Here is a 17,100-nt window from a genome sequence, read left to right as displayed (position 1 = left end):
TTATTGCCAAGTGTTTGTTATTTTATAGCAATGCATTAACGCCAAAAAAAGACGAAAGTAACGGAAAAAGCTTAGTTTGTTGTATTAATATTCATCAAGCTTTATTATTCATTCAGCTTAGCTTTAGGTCGACAAAAAATCGGTTTTGTACAAACTGCGATTTATTTAGACTTAGAGGTTCGTCCTCGTGTTTCATTGACGTTATAGTCGTAAAACAAAACTATTATACCAAACTGAGATATCTAATAGCGTTTTACCCATGTCTGGATAATATTTTAAAAACTTCCAATATCTTGTTACTTCCACAATGTGTAAACCTTTAATCCAAATGTTAACAGTCGCATAAATTTCATTTCATCATTCGAAACTGCATTTAGAATAACAAAATAATAAGCATCATTAAAATTCCACACGAAAAATAACATTTACACCATTTTACCATTTAGTCCTCACACTGCATGGAAACTTACTTCACTGTTAACAACGACTACTAACTTCCTTAATCTCTCTTCTAGCAACATCAAAACAATACAGTTAGAAAACTTCAATTATTATTTTTATTAGATTTTCTGTTCAAACTAAAGCTTTTTGAATTTTGAAATTACCCATTACATCAAGTTTAAAAAGATAAAATTGAATTTAATATAATTTTAAAATATGAATTTCTATTAATATAACTACTACTTCGTAAAACAATATTAGTGGACGATTCTAAAAAAAACAACAGCTATACAATATTATTATAGAATAAGTTTGATTTTCGTTTACTTCCTACAACTATAAGAATCTATAAAAAGTAATACCAATTTTCAAACACGTAGAAACAGAATCAATTAAAATAAAATTGTCAATTTTACTACAATGTACAGCAAAATATTTAAACATTTTAGCAATGATGCAATTTTACTTCAAATATACTATTATAATCGTCATTATAAACAAGGAGTATAGAATTCCACAAAAAAATACAAAAATAGAAGCGATTAAAACATTTAAAACTTTCCAATATTTCAAACATTCTATTTCAAGTACCAGGAGAATTAGCACTGGCCTCCACATCACCCCTTGTAGCCAGCCGATCCTCCCACACAAAAAAAAACGCATCTCAAAATGTCATATTATTAACAAAAAATCAACAGAGCTTTACATTCAACTTAATATAACACAGGTCAAAATATTTTACAGATTACTAGAAAAAACAAAAGCAAAATTTCAAATATCTGATGCATCATCATTAAAAATCATATAAAAGTTATAGAATCATATATTAAACTTTACAAACAATCTACATGATACCCAAACGAGCATCGTTTTCCTAACGTAAAATATCAGGCAGTCGAGAATATGATTGCCTATTTTACTGTGAATGACAAACAATTTACTATTTCAATGCAGCAACATTAAAAACAATTCATTATCAATAATCATTATTTTTATAGCACTTCAACACATTTCATATACATTAGGCGTTTATTTAGAAAACATAACCCAGCTTAAAAACTGTAAAGAGTAAAGCGTAGATTGTATCAAAATACAAATATCTTGCATCCCCTTACTATTTAGCACACATCCAACCTAACTACTTACATGTTCTAACGTTTTGATATCGTATTAATACAAATGTTTCTTCTAAATACCAACTACAGTTTAATTTTGGCTTCACTTGACAATGTCATCTAACTTGTTTTAGTTAAAACACCATATATCTATTGATATAATAAAAACCGTTTCAAAAACTTGTACATTATCTTGTAAACACTGACGAACGTTACAAAATAACAAAATGGTTGCCAACGACTATATCATATATATCGCAATAGTACGATTGTTTCCTCTTTTAGCCTTTTTCAATTTAATAACAATTTTATTCTATTTGAGTTACTATGACGTCCATTCTTTGCAGTAAACACCAGCTTTAGTGTAATTTTATATCATAAAAGTTATTTCAACCTTACTAAATTAACAATCTGTTTAAGTCAATAGCAAATTTACCATCATCAAAACACGCTAACACTCTCATTGACACTGTAGTTACACAAAATCAAACCACCGCCTTACTCTGTATAGTTATTAACCTACCACGACAAACATTGCAAGCTTTTATAAATTGTTTTCTATAAAAAAATAATCAAAAAACATTTTCAACCATTCTCGCGAAATTACAGTAGCGTTTAAAATATGTCAAAATGTAGTAATTTATCTTTTCATTCAAGTTGCTAGTAATTCTGCATAACTTTAGATCAGGGTAAGATATGAACTAATTACCACCTTAACTCACAATGTGTACAAATGCTGAAACTCATTAATCTTACGATGTATTCTAGTAACTGTTACATCAATTCACAAACATTTATTTTATGCTAATGAATTACCTATTCTCAAATTCCAATTATTTACTCTCATGGTTTCAAAATGTTATACGGCGACAACTACGCACATGTCCCTGTAATTGTTTGCCTCCTGTAATTGATATTTAAGCTATAGGAACAGTGCTACGCTGTTACGTGTTGAAAGGTACTGAAGCGGTACTCCATTTTACAGGGAGAAGAATAAAAAAACATGCAGTCCATGGAAGCAAGGGAAGCAGTGCTTTCCAGATATGTGTTTACAAAAAATTAATTTTTTAAGTATCAGCTAAATATGACGTATTAACTTGCAATTGATTCATACGGAAGCTATCTACTCTTCCGTACGAAATCAGTAATCACCTTATATGGGCAAAAGTGCTGCTGGGAAGAATCTGGACTACAACTCGCAAAATGTTCCTCTTTTTTTTAATTTATTCTAATTAAAAACATTTTTGTTACATAATATATTCTTTAAAAATAAAATGCTTCTTATACGAATAATTTTCTAAATAATAAATTTCAAATTCATACTTGTATTTAAAAAACAACATGTCTTGAATGTTATATGAACTTCTTCTGTGGCATAAAGGAAGCAATTACTACTTCATCTTATTGAAAATGTACGCAAAATTAGATGTGTTTGTTAGTTTTCAATTTCGCGCAGAGCTACTGAGGGCTATCTGCACTAGCTGTCCATAATTTAGCAGTGTAAGACTAGAGGGAAGGTAGATAGTCATCACCACCAATCGCCAACTCTTGGACTACTCTTTTACCAACGAATAGTGGGATTGACCGTCATATTATAACGCCCCCACGGCTGGGAGGGTGAGCATGTTTGGCGCGACGCGGGCGCGAACCCGCGATCCTGGGATTACGAGTCGCGCGCCTTACGCGCTTGGCCTAAAAATAACAAAAATATTTAGAACAGCTGATTTATTGATTGAACATTGTTTTCAGGTTAAATTCAATATCACAATGTGTGAACTTCTTTTCTAAGTAATAATTACCTTTTGAATCTCTAACAAAAAGTGAAATATCTGGAAAAATTAAAATAATATCCATACACACACACACACACACACACACAAGAATATATAGAAAACAAAATCATTCTTTATTAAACATTTTGTTACACACTTTATAATTACACAACTACATGATCGAGAAAAGTCATACTACATTAAATAACTATTTCATCTATAAACAGACTTTAGTTTTATCAGCCTCCTCCTCCCCTCATAGCTGATCCTTTCCTCTCCTACTTTTGAAGTGAATATGTTGACGAAATTTGATTTATTACGTTTTCATTTGTCTTACCACAATTATCTATATTTACGGTTTTTTTTTTAAATATAAAATAGTTGTTTTTTACGTGCATAAAAAATCTGACAACTGACACAAATGCAAAACGGTCTTTATTTTTAATAAGCAAATTATATATTTAATATAAAAATCAAATGAAAGGATACTTTAGAAACCGAACAAACCTGTCAACCAACTTGAACACGTTTGTATAAAGCTCAAAACACTCAAAACCACTTCAATGAAAAAAAACACAAAATCAATGTTTCAAGACTGGAAAGAAGACTTTGGTTCTGAAACCAACAGACAACAATAAACTATGCCTCCAAGGGAAAGGACTTTTTCCATGTGCAGAAAGTGTCCAGCAGAATGAATCATGAGGTAAAAGTGTATGGGGAAACCCAGATATAACATGCCAATCTCTTCAAAAGGTACTTCAAGAGGAAAGAAAACATGGCGGGTGTAGCTATCGAGGCACTGTTGGATATGTCTCGTGTATTTTTTTTTATAAAAAATCACAAGAATAATAATTTTAATGACGATTAAGAAATACTAGACCTAAAACTACTGGAAAGAAATGAGACAAGGAATCAATCACAAATAAAGAACTGACTTGTTTTATATTTTGCAAGCAGAGAGACAGTAATAGCAGGTTTACTTATGTAACTGCTTGAGAATCATCTGAGGTGTAGTTCAATTGTAGTGCATTGATCTTATTCTAATATTCCAAATGTTTTTCAAGGCTCTAATTGAGTATTGTTAAAGATTACCTCATAGTTTGTAGAAAAAGATAATATAGGTGCTCAGCTAGGAAATTTATTTTTGGACATATGGACGACTGGTTACTGTATGAAGAAAATCAGTGAAAATGAAAATAAAACAAAGTTAGAGTTTAGTTAATATATTTAGTTTGTTTGTAAATTTAACAATAACTAATATGTAGTGAAGATTATTCAATTGTTACAATGGAAGACAGTAAATACTGTATTAATAGAAAAGAAAAAAATAATTTCTTCAAATGGAGTTCTACAGTAATCAAACTCGCCTGTGTGAAATGTTTCACAAAATATAATTGTTTAAATATTTGAATATATCTGTGGTAGCCCATATGATAGTGTAGGTGAAGTTATCACTAACTGTATTATAATGACAGAGTGGAGATCAATTTTTTTTAGTCAAATGGTGTTCTAAACTAAATTGGCTAGCCTGTGTGGAATTTAACGAAAAACAATATTTAAAGCCTGCGATACAATTGAGATCCAAAAAATGTAAAAACAATTGTATAGACATTTTAATTGTTTGAACACTTTATTTTAAATAAGTGGATTGTGCTGTCAGTTTATTCTTGTAGCCAATAGTTCACATACACCTAATGTGAAAAATCGCGACCTATGCAAAATATGACCATCGCTAGCCAGCTGAGATTACACAGATGTACATGATCGCGAAAGACATAAACAGCAGAAGTAGGCCTATACATGCATAACTGTTGTCGTGACAGACATAGTGTAGAGATTACCATTATGCTATATAAACATATTTATTTTGATAAATGGATGGAGAAGGATTAGCAACTTCAGCTTTACTTAAAGATGGTGAACTACGAAGATTTGTTGAATAACAAGTAGTAGTAGGAAAAGAAAGAGAGAGAAAATAAGAGTATGGAAAGAATGGAAATAGAGTAGGAACACAACGTGAAATCACCTACATATCACAACACAAAGTAGAATCAATAAATGAAAATGAATACAGGACCAACCGATCCAACCTGCCCAAAGTTTATGAAGAATGATAACATGGATGCTTTCCTGGAATGACATGAAATATTCGTCCAAATGAGAAACTGGAATAAAGGTGACTGTACAAACTGTCACAGCCCATTTCTCACGTAAAAAGGCTTTTAAATATATCTAATTTGAAAAACAAAAACAAACTCAACACTAATTTTCTTATACATATATCATCGCAGCGCAGATTTATGGATTTATTCTTATCCTTGTTAAATTACCTATTCTACTCATCACAGCAAAATATTTGTTCTCTTACTGCTAACAATTAGATGTTAGTTATTCTGCAATTTTCCAAAAGCAAATGTTTCACTTCGTTATTATTATAAATTTACTTCATGTAAAGTCATTCTAATTTGTACTCCCATCATTACTGTTATAAATCCATGTTAAAGTCAATATTTTAATTTTTTTTCTTTCTTATTTCATGGCGACTTAAATTAAACTCGTGACCTTGTTAATATTTCACCTAACTGACAGCTCAGAAAACTTACGTATAAAAATTCATCGCACTGTAAATATATTAACAAAACAGCGCTTTGAACAATTACTGATATTAATCACAGCATATTAAATGTTTCAAGTTGATTTTATCATCATGTTTTACATATAGGGAAATGATTTCCACGTAAGAATTAATCCTTATTGTAAACATTTTGCTTTAAACTTTCTAATGTACAATCATTTATACTACATGCATTGTTTAACCTCTATATATAAATTTACAAATAGTGAAGCGAGTACACTTTAGTTCTCTTAATTTTCTATTATGAGATGATTAATAGGGAAATAATCGCAGAATAAATGTTCCTTTTATTTCTACTATTATTAGACAACTATTAGTGAGGTCACAGTACAACACATTTTACCTTACACTTTTGCTTATAATTTAACACATAATAAGCTCATCGTCTAGTAACCAACAACAGATTTAACATTTCACCAGCCATAACTTAAAAATTAGAAGATTACTTGTAACAAACGTATCGAAATGTGCTTTAACTTTGTATTTAACTTGCACGTTGTATTACTATCTACTTATACATAGTGAAATCATTTCAAAGTAAATATTTATCCTGATGGTACTGTGTTGAAATTATGTATAGTGAACACATGCCAAAATAAATCTTTTCCTTTTTGTTATTCAACATTTAACTGTGATAAACTCATGACACACTGCAGTATAACCTTTTCCTACGTGTTATAATTACACCTTTGCTTACAAAGAGAGATTACATGTTATCATTATAACTTTACTTACAATCTTTTATCACAGTAAATATTTTGCCAATTAAATCTTTCACTCAAATGTTATTTCTCTTTCTCCTATACTCATTATCAAGCATATCACTTTATCGTAATTAAAAACTACTTACAGTGAACTTATCAAAACGTGTTTTGTCTTATTGCTATCTTGGTGTGTTCAGTTATATTACCAACTTATTGCAAAGTAATATTTTTACCTCATTATTGTCAGTATAAAATTTCGTATAAATGACTAATCCAACAACAAATATTTCACCTTATATAATTATTTCAACTCGCCACACTGAAAATGTTTTTCTCATTCTAACTACGATTATCCTTAAAATAAATCATTTGAAATTAAACCTTAGGATTACCGTTATCCACTTACTTACAATACTTAAAACACTGTTAATTCTCTACTTCAAGGTTATTGTTATAATTTATGTATCGCAAGTTCTTCACACAGTAAATGTTTAATCTTGCTTTCTCATTATCATTTCTTAATTAATGGATTTTATACACTTTACACAGCAAACATTTTACTTTATAACACCTTTGTACGTCTACCATTAATGAACTTGTAACATAATAAATTTTTCACATTACTGCCATCATAATAATGTATTTACAATGAACTGATCTCACGCCAAATATTTGATCTTACTGTCGTCATTAAAGTTCATATACTGAACTCATTGCACAATTTTGTTTTACTATTTTTACACACTCTTACAACATTAAATGCTTTTCCTAATTCCTACAATTTTGAAATTACTTGAAGTATTTGCGCAACAATTAACATGACTAATATTAAAATCGTACTTATATCCAAATAATTAGATAGTAAAAATTCTACTTCAAACTTCCTATTATGCAATCACTTACACTTAATACATTGTTTTACCCCTTTTGTAAGCTTAATAAATAATGTAGTGAGTTCACTTAAAGGTTATCTCAATTTACTATTACAAGATGATTTATAGGAAGTCATCGCAAAATAAATGTTTTCTTTTATTTGTACTCTTTTCATCAAACTTAAGTAAATGTTTTACCTTGTTCTTATCCTTATAATTTAATGCACATTGAACTCATCGCTTACTGGTACTTTTACGTTTATTATGAAACACTTATAAAGAACTTATTTTCTACCTTATTGTGTAATGTTTATGGGAAAATCATTTTATATTAAATTATTTACCTCGATCGTTAATAAATCAAGAATTAAGAAATTCGCAATAAGATATGTTTCCCATTACACCCAGTTTAACAACACCTACTTCTTTACTTGTCTTTGTTTGGTTTGCCTAATGAGCTTCCCTACATGAGTCAAGTACTCCATTTCTAAAATTCGATATCTTTTACACAGAACTCTTCGGTCAGATATGAATACTTTCCTTCTCATACCACAACACTAGAAAAATATCTCGCCACAAAACATAGAGTTCATTAGGTTACACCACATAATTACTAACACTTTTTATCATTGTTTTCTTCGTTACAATATTTAAAGAGAAGCCACTGCACAGTTAACGCCGTACTACGTCGTTACATGTCAATTTCACTTACATTGAACGCACTAAATTTTCAATTCACTGTTGTTATCAAATTTCTTGTACGGAATATATTGTGGAGTTGAACTACACTTTAACTATTAGAGTATTTACAATTAAAACAATTCCACTGACATGTCCTGTTTTTATTATCATTTTAAGCAAACTTACAGTAAACACAGGAAAGTCATTTTCCTTATTAACATAATTGTAATTAAATTTAATCAAATGATCCCACATTAAAATGCTTTATAATACTGTTTTGATTATTATTTCTCAATGCGAATGGTTGCAACGTGTTTCCATGACAATTTTCTTAATACAGAATTTCTTGTAAATCAATGCTTTATTTTAACCTTATTCACCTGTTACCAGACAAGCACCATAGAACTGCATCTTTCTTTTCACATTTTCATCAATACTTATAAGCTAATAATAAACCAACTGTAACCATTTCACCAGCCATAATTTTATAAATAGAAAATTACACATAACGAATACTCTTTACCTGACTCTTAACGTGGAATTGTTGTCACCTCATATCCCAGCAAATTCTTTAGCTTATTCTTAACACCAGCGCAGATAGCTCTCGTGTAGATTCGAGCGTAATTTGAAAAACAAAAACAAACTCAACACTAATTTTCTTATACATATATCATCGCAGCGCAGATTTATGGATTTATTCTTATCCTTGTTAAATTACCTATTCTACTCATCACAGCAAAATATTTGTTCTCTTACTGCTAACAATTAGATGTTAGTTATTCTGCAATTTTCCAAAAGCAAATGTTTCACTTCGTTATTATTATAAATTTACTTCATGTAAAGTCATTCTAATTTGTACTCCCATCATTACTGTTATAAATCCATGTTAAAGTCAATATTTTAATTTTTTTCTTTCTTATTTCATGGCGACTTAAATTAAACTCGTGACCTTGTTAATATTTCACCTAACTGACAGCTCAGAAAACTTACGTATAAAAATTCATCGCACTGTAAATATATTAACAAAACAGCGCTTTGAACAATTACTGATATTAATCACAGCATATTAAATGTTTCAAGTTGATTTTATCATCATGTTTTACATATAGGAAATGATTTCCACGTAAGAATTAATCCTTATTGTAAACATTTTGCTTTAAACTTTCTAATGTACAATCATTTATACTACATGCATTGTTTAACCTCTATATATAAATTTACAAATAGTGAAGCGAGTACACTTTAGTTCTCTTAATTTTCTATTATAAGATGATTAATAGGGAAATAATCGCAGAATAAATGTTCCTTTTATTTCTACTATTATTAGACAACTATTAGTGAGGTCACAGTACAACACATTTTACCTTACACTTTTGCTTATAATTTAACACATAATAAGCTCATCGTCTAGTAACCAACAACAGATTTAACATTTCACCAGCCATAACTTAAAAATTAGAAGATTACTTGTAACAAACGTATCGAAATGTGCTTTAACTTTGTATTTAACTTGCACGTTGTATTACTATCTACTTATACATAGTGAAATCATTTCAAAGTAAATATTTATCCTGATGGTACTGTGTTGAAATTATGTATAGTGAACACATGCCAAAATAAATGTTTTCCTTTTTGTTATTCAACATTTAACTGTGATAAACTCATGACACACTGCAGTATAACCTTTTCCTACGTGTTATAATTACACCTTTGCTTACAAAGAGAGATTACATGTTATCATTATAACTTTACTTACAATCTTTTATCACAGTAAATATTTTGCCAATTAAATGTTTCACTCAAATGTTATTTCTCTTTCTCCTATACTCATTATCAAGCATATCACTTTATCGTAATTAAAACTACTTACAGTGAACTTATCAAAACGTGTTTTGTCTTATTGCTATCTTGGTGTGTTCAGTTATATTACCAACTTATTGCAAAGTAATATTTTTACCTCATTATTGTCAGTATAAAATTTCGTATAAATGACTAATCCAACAACAAATATTTCACCTTATATAATTATTTCAACTCGCCACACTGAAAATGTTTTTCTCATTCTAACTACGATTATCCTTAAAATAAATCATTTGAAATTAAACCTTAGGATTACCGTTATCCACTTACTTACAATACTTAAAACACTGTTAATTCTCTACTTCAAGGTTATTGTTATAATTTATGTATCGCAAGTTCTTCACACAGTAAATGTTTAATCTTGCTTTCTCATTATCATTTCTTAATTAATGGATTTTATACACTTTACACAGCAAACATTTTACTTTATAACACCGTTGTACGTCTACCATTAATGAACTTGTAACATAATAAATTTTTCACATTACTGCCATCATAATAATGTATTTACAATGAACTGATCTCACGCCAAATATTTGATCTTACTGTCGTCATTAAAAGTTCATATACTGAACTCATTGCACAATTTTGTTTTACTATTTTTACACACTCTTACAACATTAAATGCTTTTCCTAATTCCTACAATTTTGAAATTACTTGAAGTATTTGCGCAACAATTAACATGACTAATATTAAAATCGTACTTATATCCAAATAATTAGATAGTAAAAATTCTACTTCAAACTTCCTATTATGCAATCACTTACACTTAATACATTGTTTTACCCCTTTTTTGTAAGCTTAATAAATAATGTAGTGAGTTCACTTAAAGGTTATCTCAATTTACTATTACAAGATGATTTATAGGAAGTCATCGCAAAATAAATGTTTTCTTTTATTTGTACTCTTTTCATCAAACTTAAGTAAATGTTTTACCTTGTTCTTATCCTTATAATTTAATGCACATTGAACTCATCGCTTACTGGTACTTTTACGTTTATTATGAAACACTTATACAGAACTTATTTTCTACCTTATTGTGTAATGTTTATGGGAAATACATTTTATATTAAATTATTTACCTCGATCGTTAATAAATCAAGAATTAAGAAATTTGCAATAAGATATGTTTCCCATTACACCCAGTTTAACAACACCTACTTCTTTACTTGTCTTTGTTTGGTTTGCCTAATGAGCTTCCCTACATGAGTCAAGTACTCCATTTCTAAAATTCGATATCTTTTACACAGAACTCTTCGGTCAGATATGAATACTTTCCTTCTCATACCACAACACTAGAAAAATATCTCGCCACAAAAACATAGAGTTCATTAGGTTACACCACATAATTACTAACACTTTTTATCATTGTTTTCTTCGTTACAATATTTAAAGAGAAGCCACTGGACAGTTAACGCCGTACTACGTCGTTACATGTCAATTTCACTTACATTGAACGCACTAAATTTTCAATTCACTGTTGTTATCAAATTTCTTGTACGGAATATAGTGTGGAGTTGAACTACACTTTAACTATTAGAGTATTTACAATTAAAACAATTCCACTGACATGTCCTGTTTTTATTATCATTTTAAGCAAACTTACAGTAAACACAGGAAAGTCATTTTCCTTATTAACATAATTGTAATTAAATTTAATCAAATGATCCCACATTAAAATGCTTTATAATACTGTTTTGATTATTATTTCTCAATGCGAATGGTTGCAACGTGTTTCCATGACAATTTTCTTAATACAGAATTTCTTGTAAATCAATGCTTTATTTTAACCTTATTCACCTGTTACCAGACAAGCACCATAGAACTGCATCTTTCTTTTCACATTTTCATCAATACTTATAAGCTAATAATAAACCAACTGTAACCATTTCACCAGCCATAATTTTATAAATAGAAAATTACACATAACGAATACTCTTTACCTGACTCTTAACGTGGAATTGTTGTCACCTCATATCCCAGCAAATTCTTTAGCTTATTCTTAACACCAGCGCAGATAGCTCTCGTGTAGATTCGAGCGTAATTTGAAAAACAAAAAACAAACTCAACACTAATTTTCTTATACATATATCATCGCAGCGCAGATTTATGGATTTATTCTTATCCTTGTTAAATTACCTATTCTACTCATCACAGCAAAATATTTGTTCTCTTACTGCTAACAATTAGATGTTAGTTATTCTGCAATTTTCCAAAAGCAAATGTTTCACTTCGTTATTATTATAAATTTACTTCATGTAAAGTCATTCTAATTTGTACTCCCATCATTACTGTTATAAATCCATGTTAAAGTCAATATTTTAATTTTTTTTCTTTCTTATTTCATGGCGACTTAAATTAAACTCGTGACCTTGTTAATATTTCACCTAACTGACAGCTCAGAAAACTTACGTATAAAAATTCATCGCACTGTAAATATATTAACAAAACAGCGCTTTGAACAATTACTGATATTAATCACAGCATATTAAATGTTTCAAGTTGATTTTATCATCATGTTTTACATATAGGGAAATGATTTCCACGTAAGAATTAATCCTTATTGTAAACATTTTGCTTTAAACTTTCTAATGTACAATCATTTATACTACATGCATTGTTTAACCTCTATATATAAATTTACAAATAGTGAAGCGAGTACACTTTAGTTCTCTTAATTTTCTATTGTAAGATGACTAATAGGGAAATAATCGCAGAATATATGTTCCTTTTATTTCTACTATTATTAGACAACTATTAGTGAGGTCACAGTACAACACATTTTACCTTACACTTTTGCTTATAATTTAACACATAATAAGCTCATCGTCTAGTAACCAACAACAGATTTAACATTTCACCAGCCATAACTTTAAAATTAGAAGATTACTTGTAACAAACGTATCGAAATGTGCTTTAACTTTGTATTTAACTTGCACGTTGTATTACTATCTACTTATACATAGTGAAATCATTTCAAAGTAAATATTTATCCTGATGGTACTGTGTTGAAATTATGTATAGTGAACACAAGCCAAAATAAATGTTTTCCTTTTTGTTATTCAACATTTAACTGTGATAAACTCATGACACACTGCAGTATAACCTTTTCCTACGTGTTATAATTACACCTTTGCTTACAAAGAGAGATTACATGTTATCATTATAACTTTACTTACAATCTTTTATCACAGTAAATATTTTGCCAATTAAATGTTTCACTCAAATGTTATTTCTCTTTCTCCTATACTCATTATCAAGCATATCACTTTATCGTAATTAAAACTACTTACAGTGAACTTATCAAAACGTGTTTTGTCTTATTGCTATCTTGGTGTGTTCAGTTATATTACCAACTTATTGCAAAGTAATATTTTTACCTCATTATTGTCAGTATAAAATTTCGTATAAATGACTAATCCAACAACAAATATTTCACCTTATATAATTATTTCAACTCGCCACACTGAAAATGTTTTTCTCATTCTAACTACGATTATCCTTAAAAATAAATCATTTGAAATTAAACCTTAGGATTACCGTTATCCACTTACTTACAATACTTAAAACACTGTTAATTCTCTACTTCAAGGTTATTGTTATAATTTATGTATCGCAAGTTCTTCACACAGTAAATGTTTAATCTTGCTTTCTCATTATCATTTCTTAATTAATGGATTTTATACACTTTACACAGCAAACATTTTACTTTATAACACCGTTGTACGTCTACCATTAATGAACTTGTAACATAATAAATTTTTCACATTACTGCCATCATAATAATGTATTTACAATGAACTGATCTCACGCCAAATATTTGATCTTACTGTCGTCATTAAAAGTTCATATACTGAACTCATTGCACAATTTTGTTTTACTATTTTTACACACTCTTACAACATTAAATGCTTTTCCTAATTCCTACAATTTTGAAATTACTTGAAGTATTTGCGCAACAATTAACATGACTAATATTAAAATCGTACTTATATCCAAATAATTAGATAGTAAAAATTCTACTTCAAACTTCCTATTATGCAATCACTTACACTTAATACATTGTTTTACCCCTTTTTGTAAGCTTAATAAATAATGTAGTGAGTTCACTTAAAGGTTATCTCAATTTACTATTACAAGATGATTTATAGGAAGTCATCGCAAAATAAATGTTTTCTTTTATTTGTACTCTTTTCATCAAACTTAAGTAAATGTTTTACCTTGTTCTTATCCTTATAATTTAATGCACATTGAACTCATCGCTTACTGGTACTTTTACGTTTATTATGAAACACTTATACAGAACTTATTTTCTACCTTATTGTGTAATGTTTATGGGAAATACATTTTATATTAAATTATTTACCTCGATCGTTAATAAATCAAGAATTAAGAAATTCGCAATAAGATATGTTTCCCATTACACCCAGTTTAACAACACCTACTTCTTTACTTGTCTTTGTTTGGTTTGCCTAATGAGCTTCCCTACATGAGTCAAGTACTCCATTTCTAAAATTCGATATCTTTTACACAGAACTCTTCGGTCAGATATGAATACTTTCCTTCTCATACCACAACACTAGAAAAATATCTCGCCACAAAACATAGAGTTCATTAGGTTACACCACATAATTACTAACACTTTTTATCATTGTTTTCTTCGTTACAATATTTAAAGAGAAGCCACTGCACAGTTAACGCCGTACTACGTCGTTACATGTCAATTTCACTTACATTGAACGCACTAAATTTTAAATTCACTGTTGTTATCAAATTTCTTGTACGGAATATATTGTGGAGTTGAACTACACTTTAACTATTAGAGTATTTACAATTAAAACAATTCCACTGACATGTCCTGTTTTTATTATCATTTTAAGCAAACTTACAGTAAACACAGGAAAGTCATTTTCTTATTAACATAATTGTAATTAAATTTAATCAAATGATCCCACATTAAAATGCTTTATAATACTGTTTTGATTATTATTTCTCAATGCGAATGGTTGCAACGTGTTTCCATGACAATTTTCTTAATACAGAATTTCTTGTAAATCAATGCTTTATTTTAACCTTATTCACCTGTTACCAGACAAGCACCATAGAACTGCATCTTTCTTTTCACATTTTCATCAATACTTATAAGCTAATAATAAACCAACTGTAACCATTTCACCAGCCATAATTTTATAAATAGAAAATTACACATAACGAATACTCTTTACCTGACTCTTAACGTGGAATTGTTGTCACCTCATATCCCAGCAAATTCTTTAGCTTATTCTTAACACCAGCGCAGATAGCTCTCGTGTAGATTCGAGCGTAATTTGAAAACAAAACAAACTCAACACTAATTTTCTTATACATATATCATCGCAGCGCAGATTTATGGATTTATTCTTATCCTTGTTAAATTACCTATTCTACTCATCACAGCAAAATATTTGTTCTCTTACTGCTAACAATTAGATGTTAGTTATTCTGCAATTTTCCAAAAGCAAATGTTTCACTTCGTTATTATTATAAATTTACTTCATGTAAAGTCATTCTAATTTGTACTCCCATCATTACTGTTATAAATCCATGTTAAAGTCAATATTTTAATTTTTTTTCTTTCTTATTTCATGGCGACTTAAATTAAACTCGTGACCTTGTTAATATTTCACCTAACTGACAGCTCAGAAAACTTACGTATAAAAATTCATCGCACTGTAAATATATTAACAAAACAGCGCTTTGAACAATTACTGATATTAATCACAGCATATTAAATGTTTCAAGTTGATTTTATCATCATGTTTTACATATAGGGAAATGATTTCCACGTAAGAATTAATCCTTATTGTAAACATTTTGCTTTAAACTTTCTAATGTACAATCATTTATACTACATGCATTGTTTAACCTCTATATATAAATTTACAAATAGTGAAGCGAGTACACTTTAGTTCTCTTAATTTTCTATTGTAAGATGACTAATAGGGAAATAATCGCAGAATATATGTTCCTTTTATTTCTACTATTATTAGACAACTATTAGTGAGGTCACAGTACAACACATTTTACCTTACACTTTTGCTTATAATTTAACACATAATAAGCTCATCGTCTAGTAACCAACAACAGATTTAACATTTCACCAGCCATAACTTAAAAATTAGAAGATTACTTGTAACAAACGTATCGAAATGTGCTTTAACTTTGTATTTAACTTGCACGTTGTATTACTATCTACTTATACATAGTGAAATCATTTCAAAGTAAATATTTATCCTGATGGTACTGTGTTGAAATTATGTATAGTGAACACAAGCCAAAATAAATGTTTTCCTTTTTTGTTATTCAACATTTAACTGTGATAAACTCATGACACACTGCAGTATAACCTTTTCCTACGTGTTATAATTACACCTTTGCTTACAAAGAGAGATTACATGTTATCATTATAACTTTACTTACAATCTTTTATCACAGTAAATATTTTGCCAATTAAATGTTTCACTCAAATGTTATTTCTCTTTCTCCTATACTCATTATCAAGCATATCACTTTATCGTAATTAAAACTACTTACAGTGAACTTATCAAAACGTGTTTTGTCTTATTGCTATCTTGGTGTGTTCAGTTATATTACCAACTTATTGCAAAGTAATATTTTTACCTCATTATTGTCAGTATAAAATTTCGTATAAATGACTAATCCAACAACAAATATTTCACCTTATATAATTATTTCAACTCGCCACACTGAAAATGTTTTTCTCATTCTAACTACGATTATCCTTAAAAATAAATCATTTGAAATTAAACCTTAGGATTACCGTTATCCACTTACTTACAATACTTAAAACACTGTTAATTCTCTACTTCAAGGTTATTGTTATAATTTATGTATCGCAAGTTCTTCACACAGTAAATGTTTAATCTTGCTTTCTCATTATCATTTCTTAATTAATGGATTTTATACACTTTACACAGCAAACATTTTACTTTATAACACCGTTGTACGTCTACCATTAA

Source organism: Tachypleus tridentatus, unplaced genomic scaffold, assembly GCF_004210375.1.
Source record: "Tachypleus tridentatus isolate NWPU-2018 unplaced genomic scaffold, ASM421037v1 Hic_cluster_2, whole genome shotgun sequence".
Taxonomy (NCBI): Eukaryota; Metazoa; Arthropoda; class Merostomata; order Xiphosura; family Limulidae; genus Tachypleus; species Tachypleus tridentatus.
Note: the sequence above shows the minus strand (reverse complement) of the source record.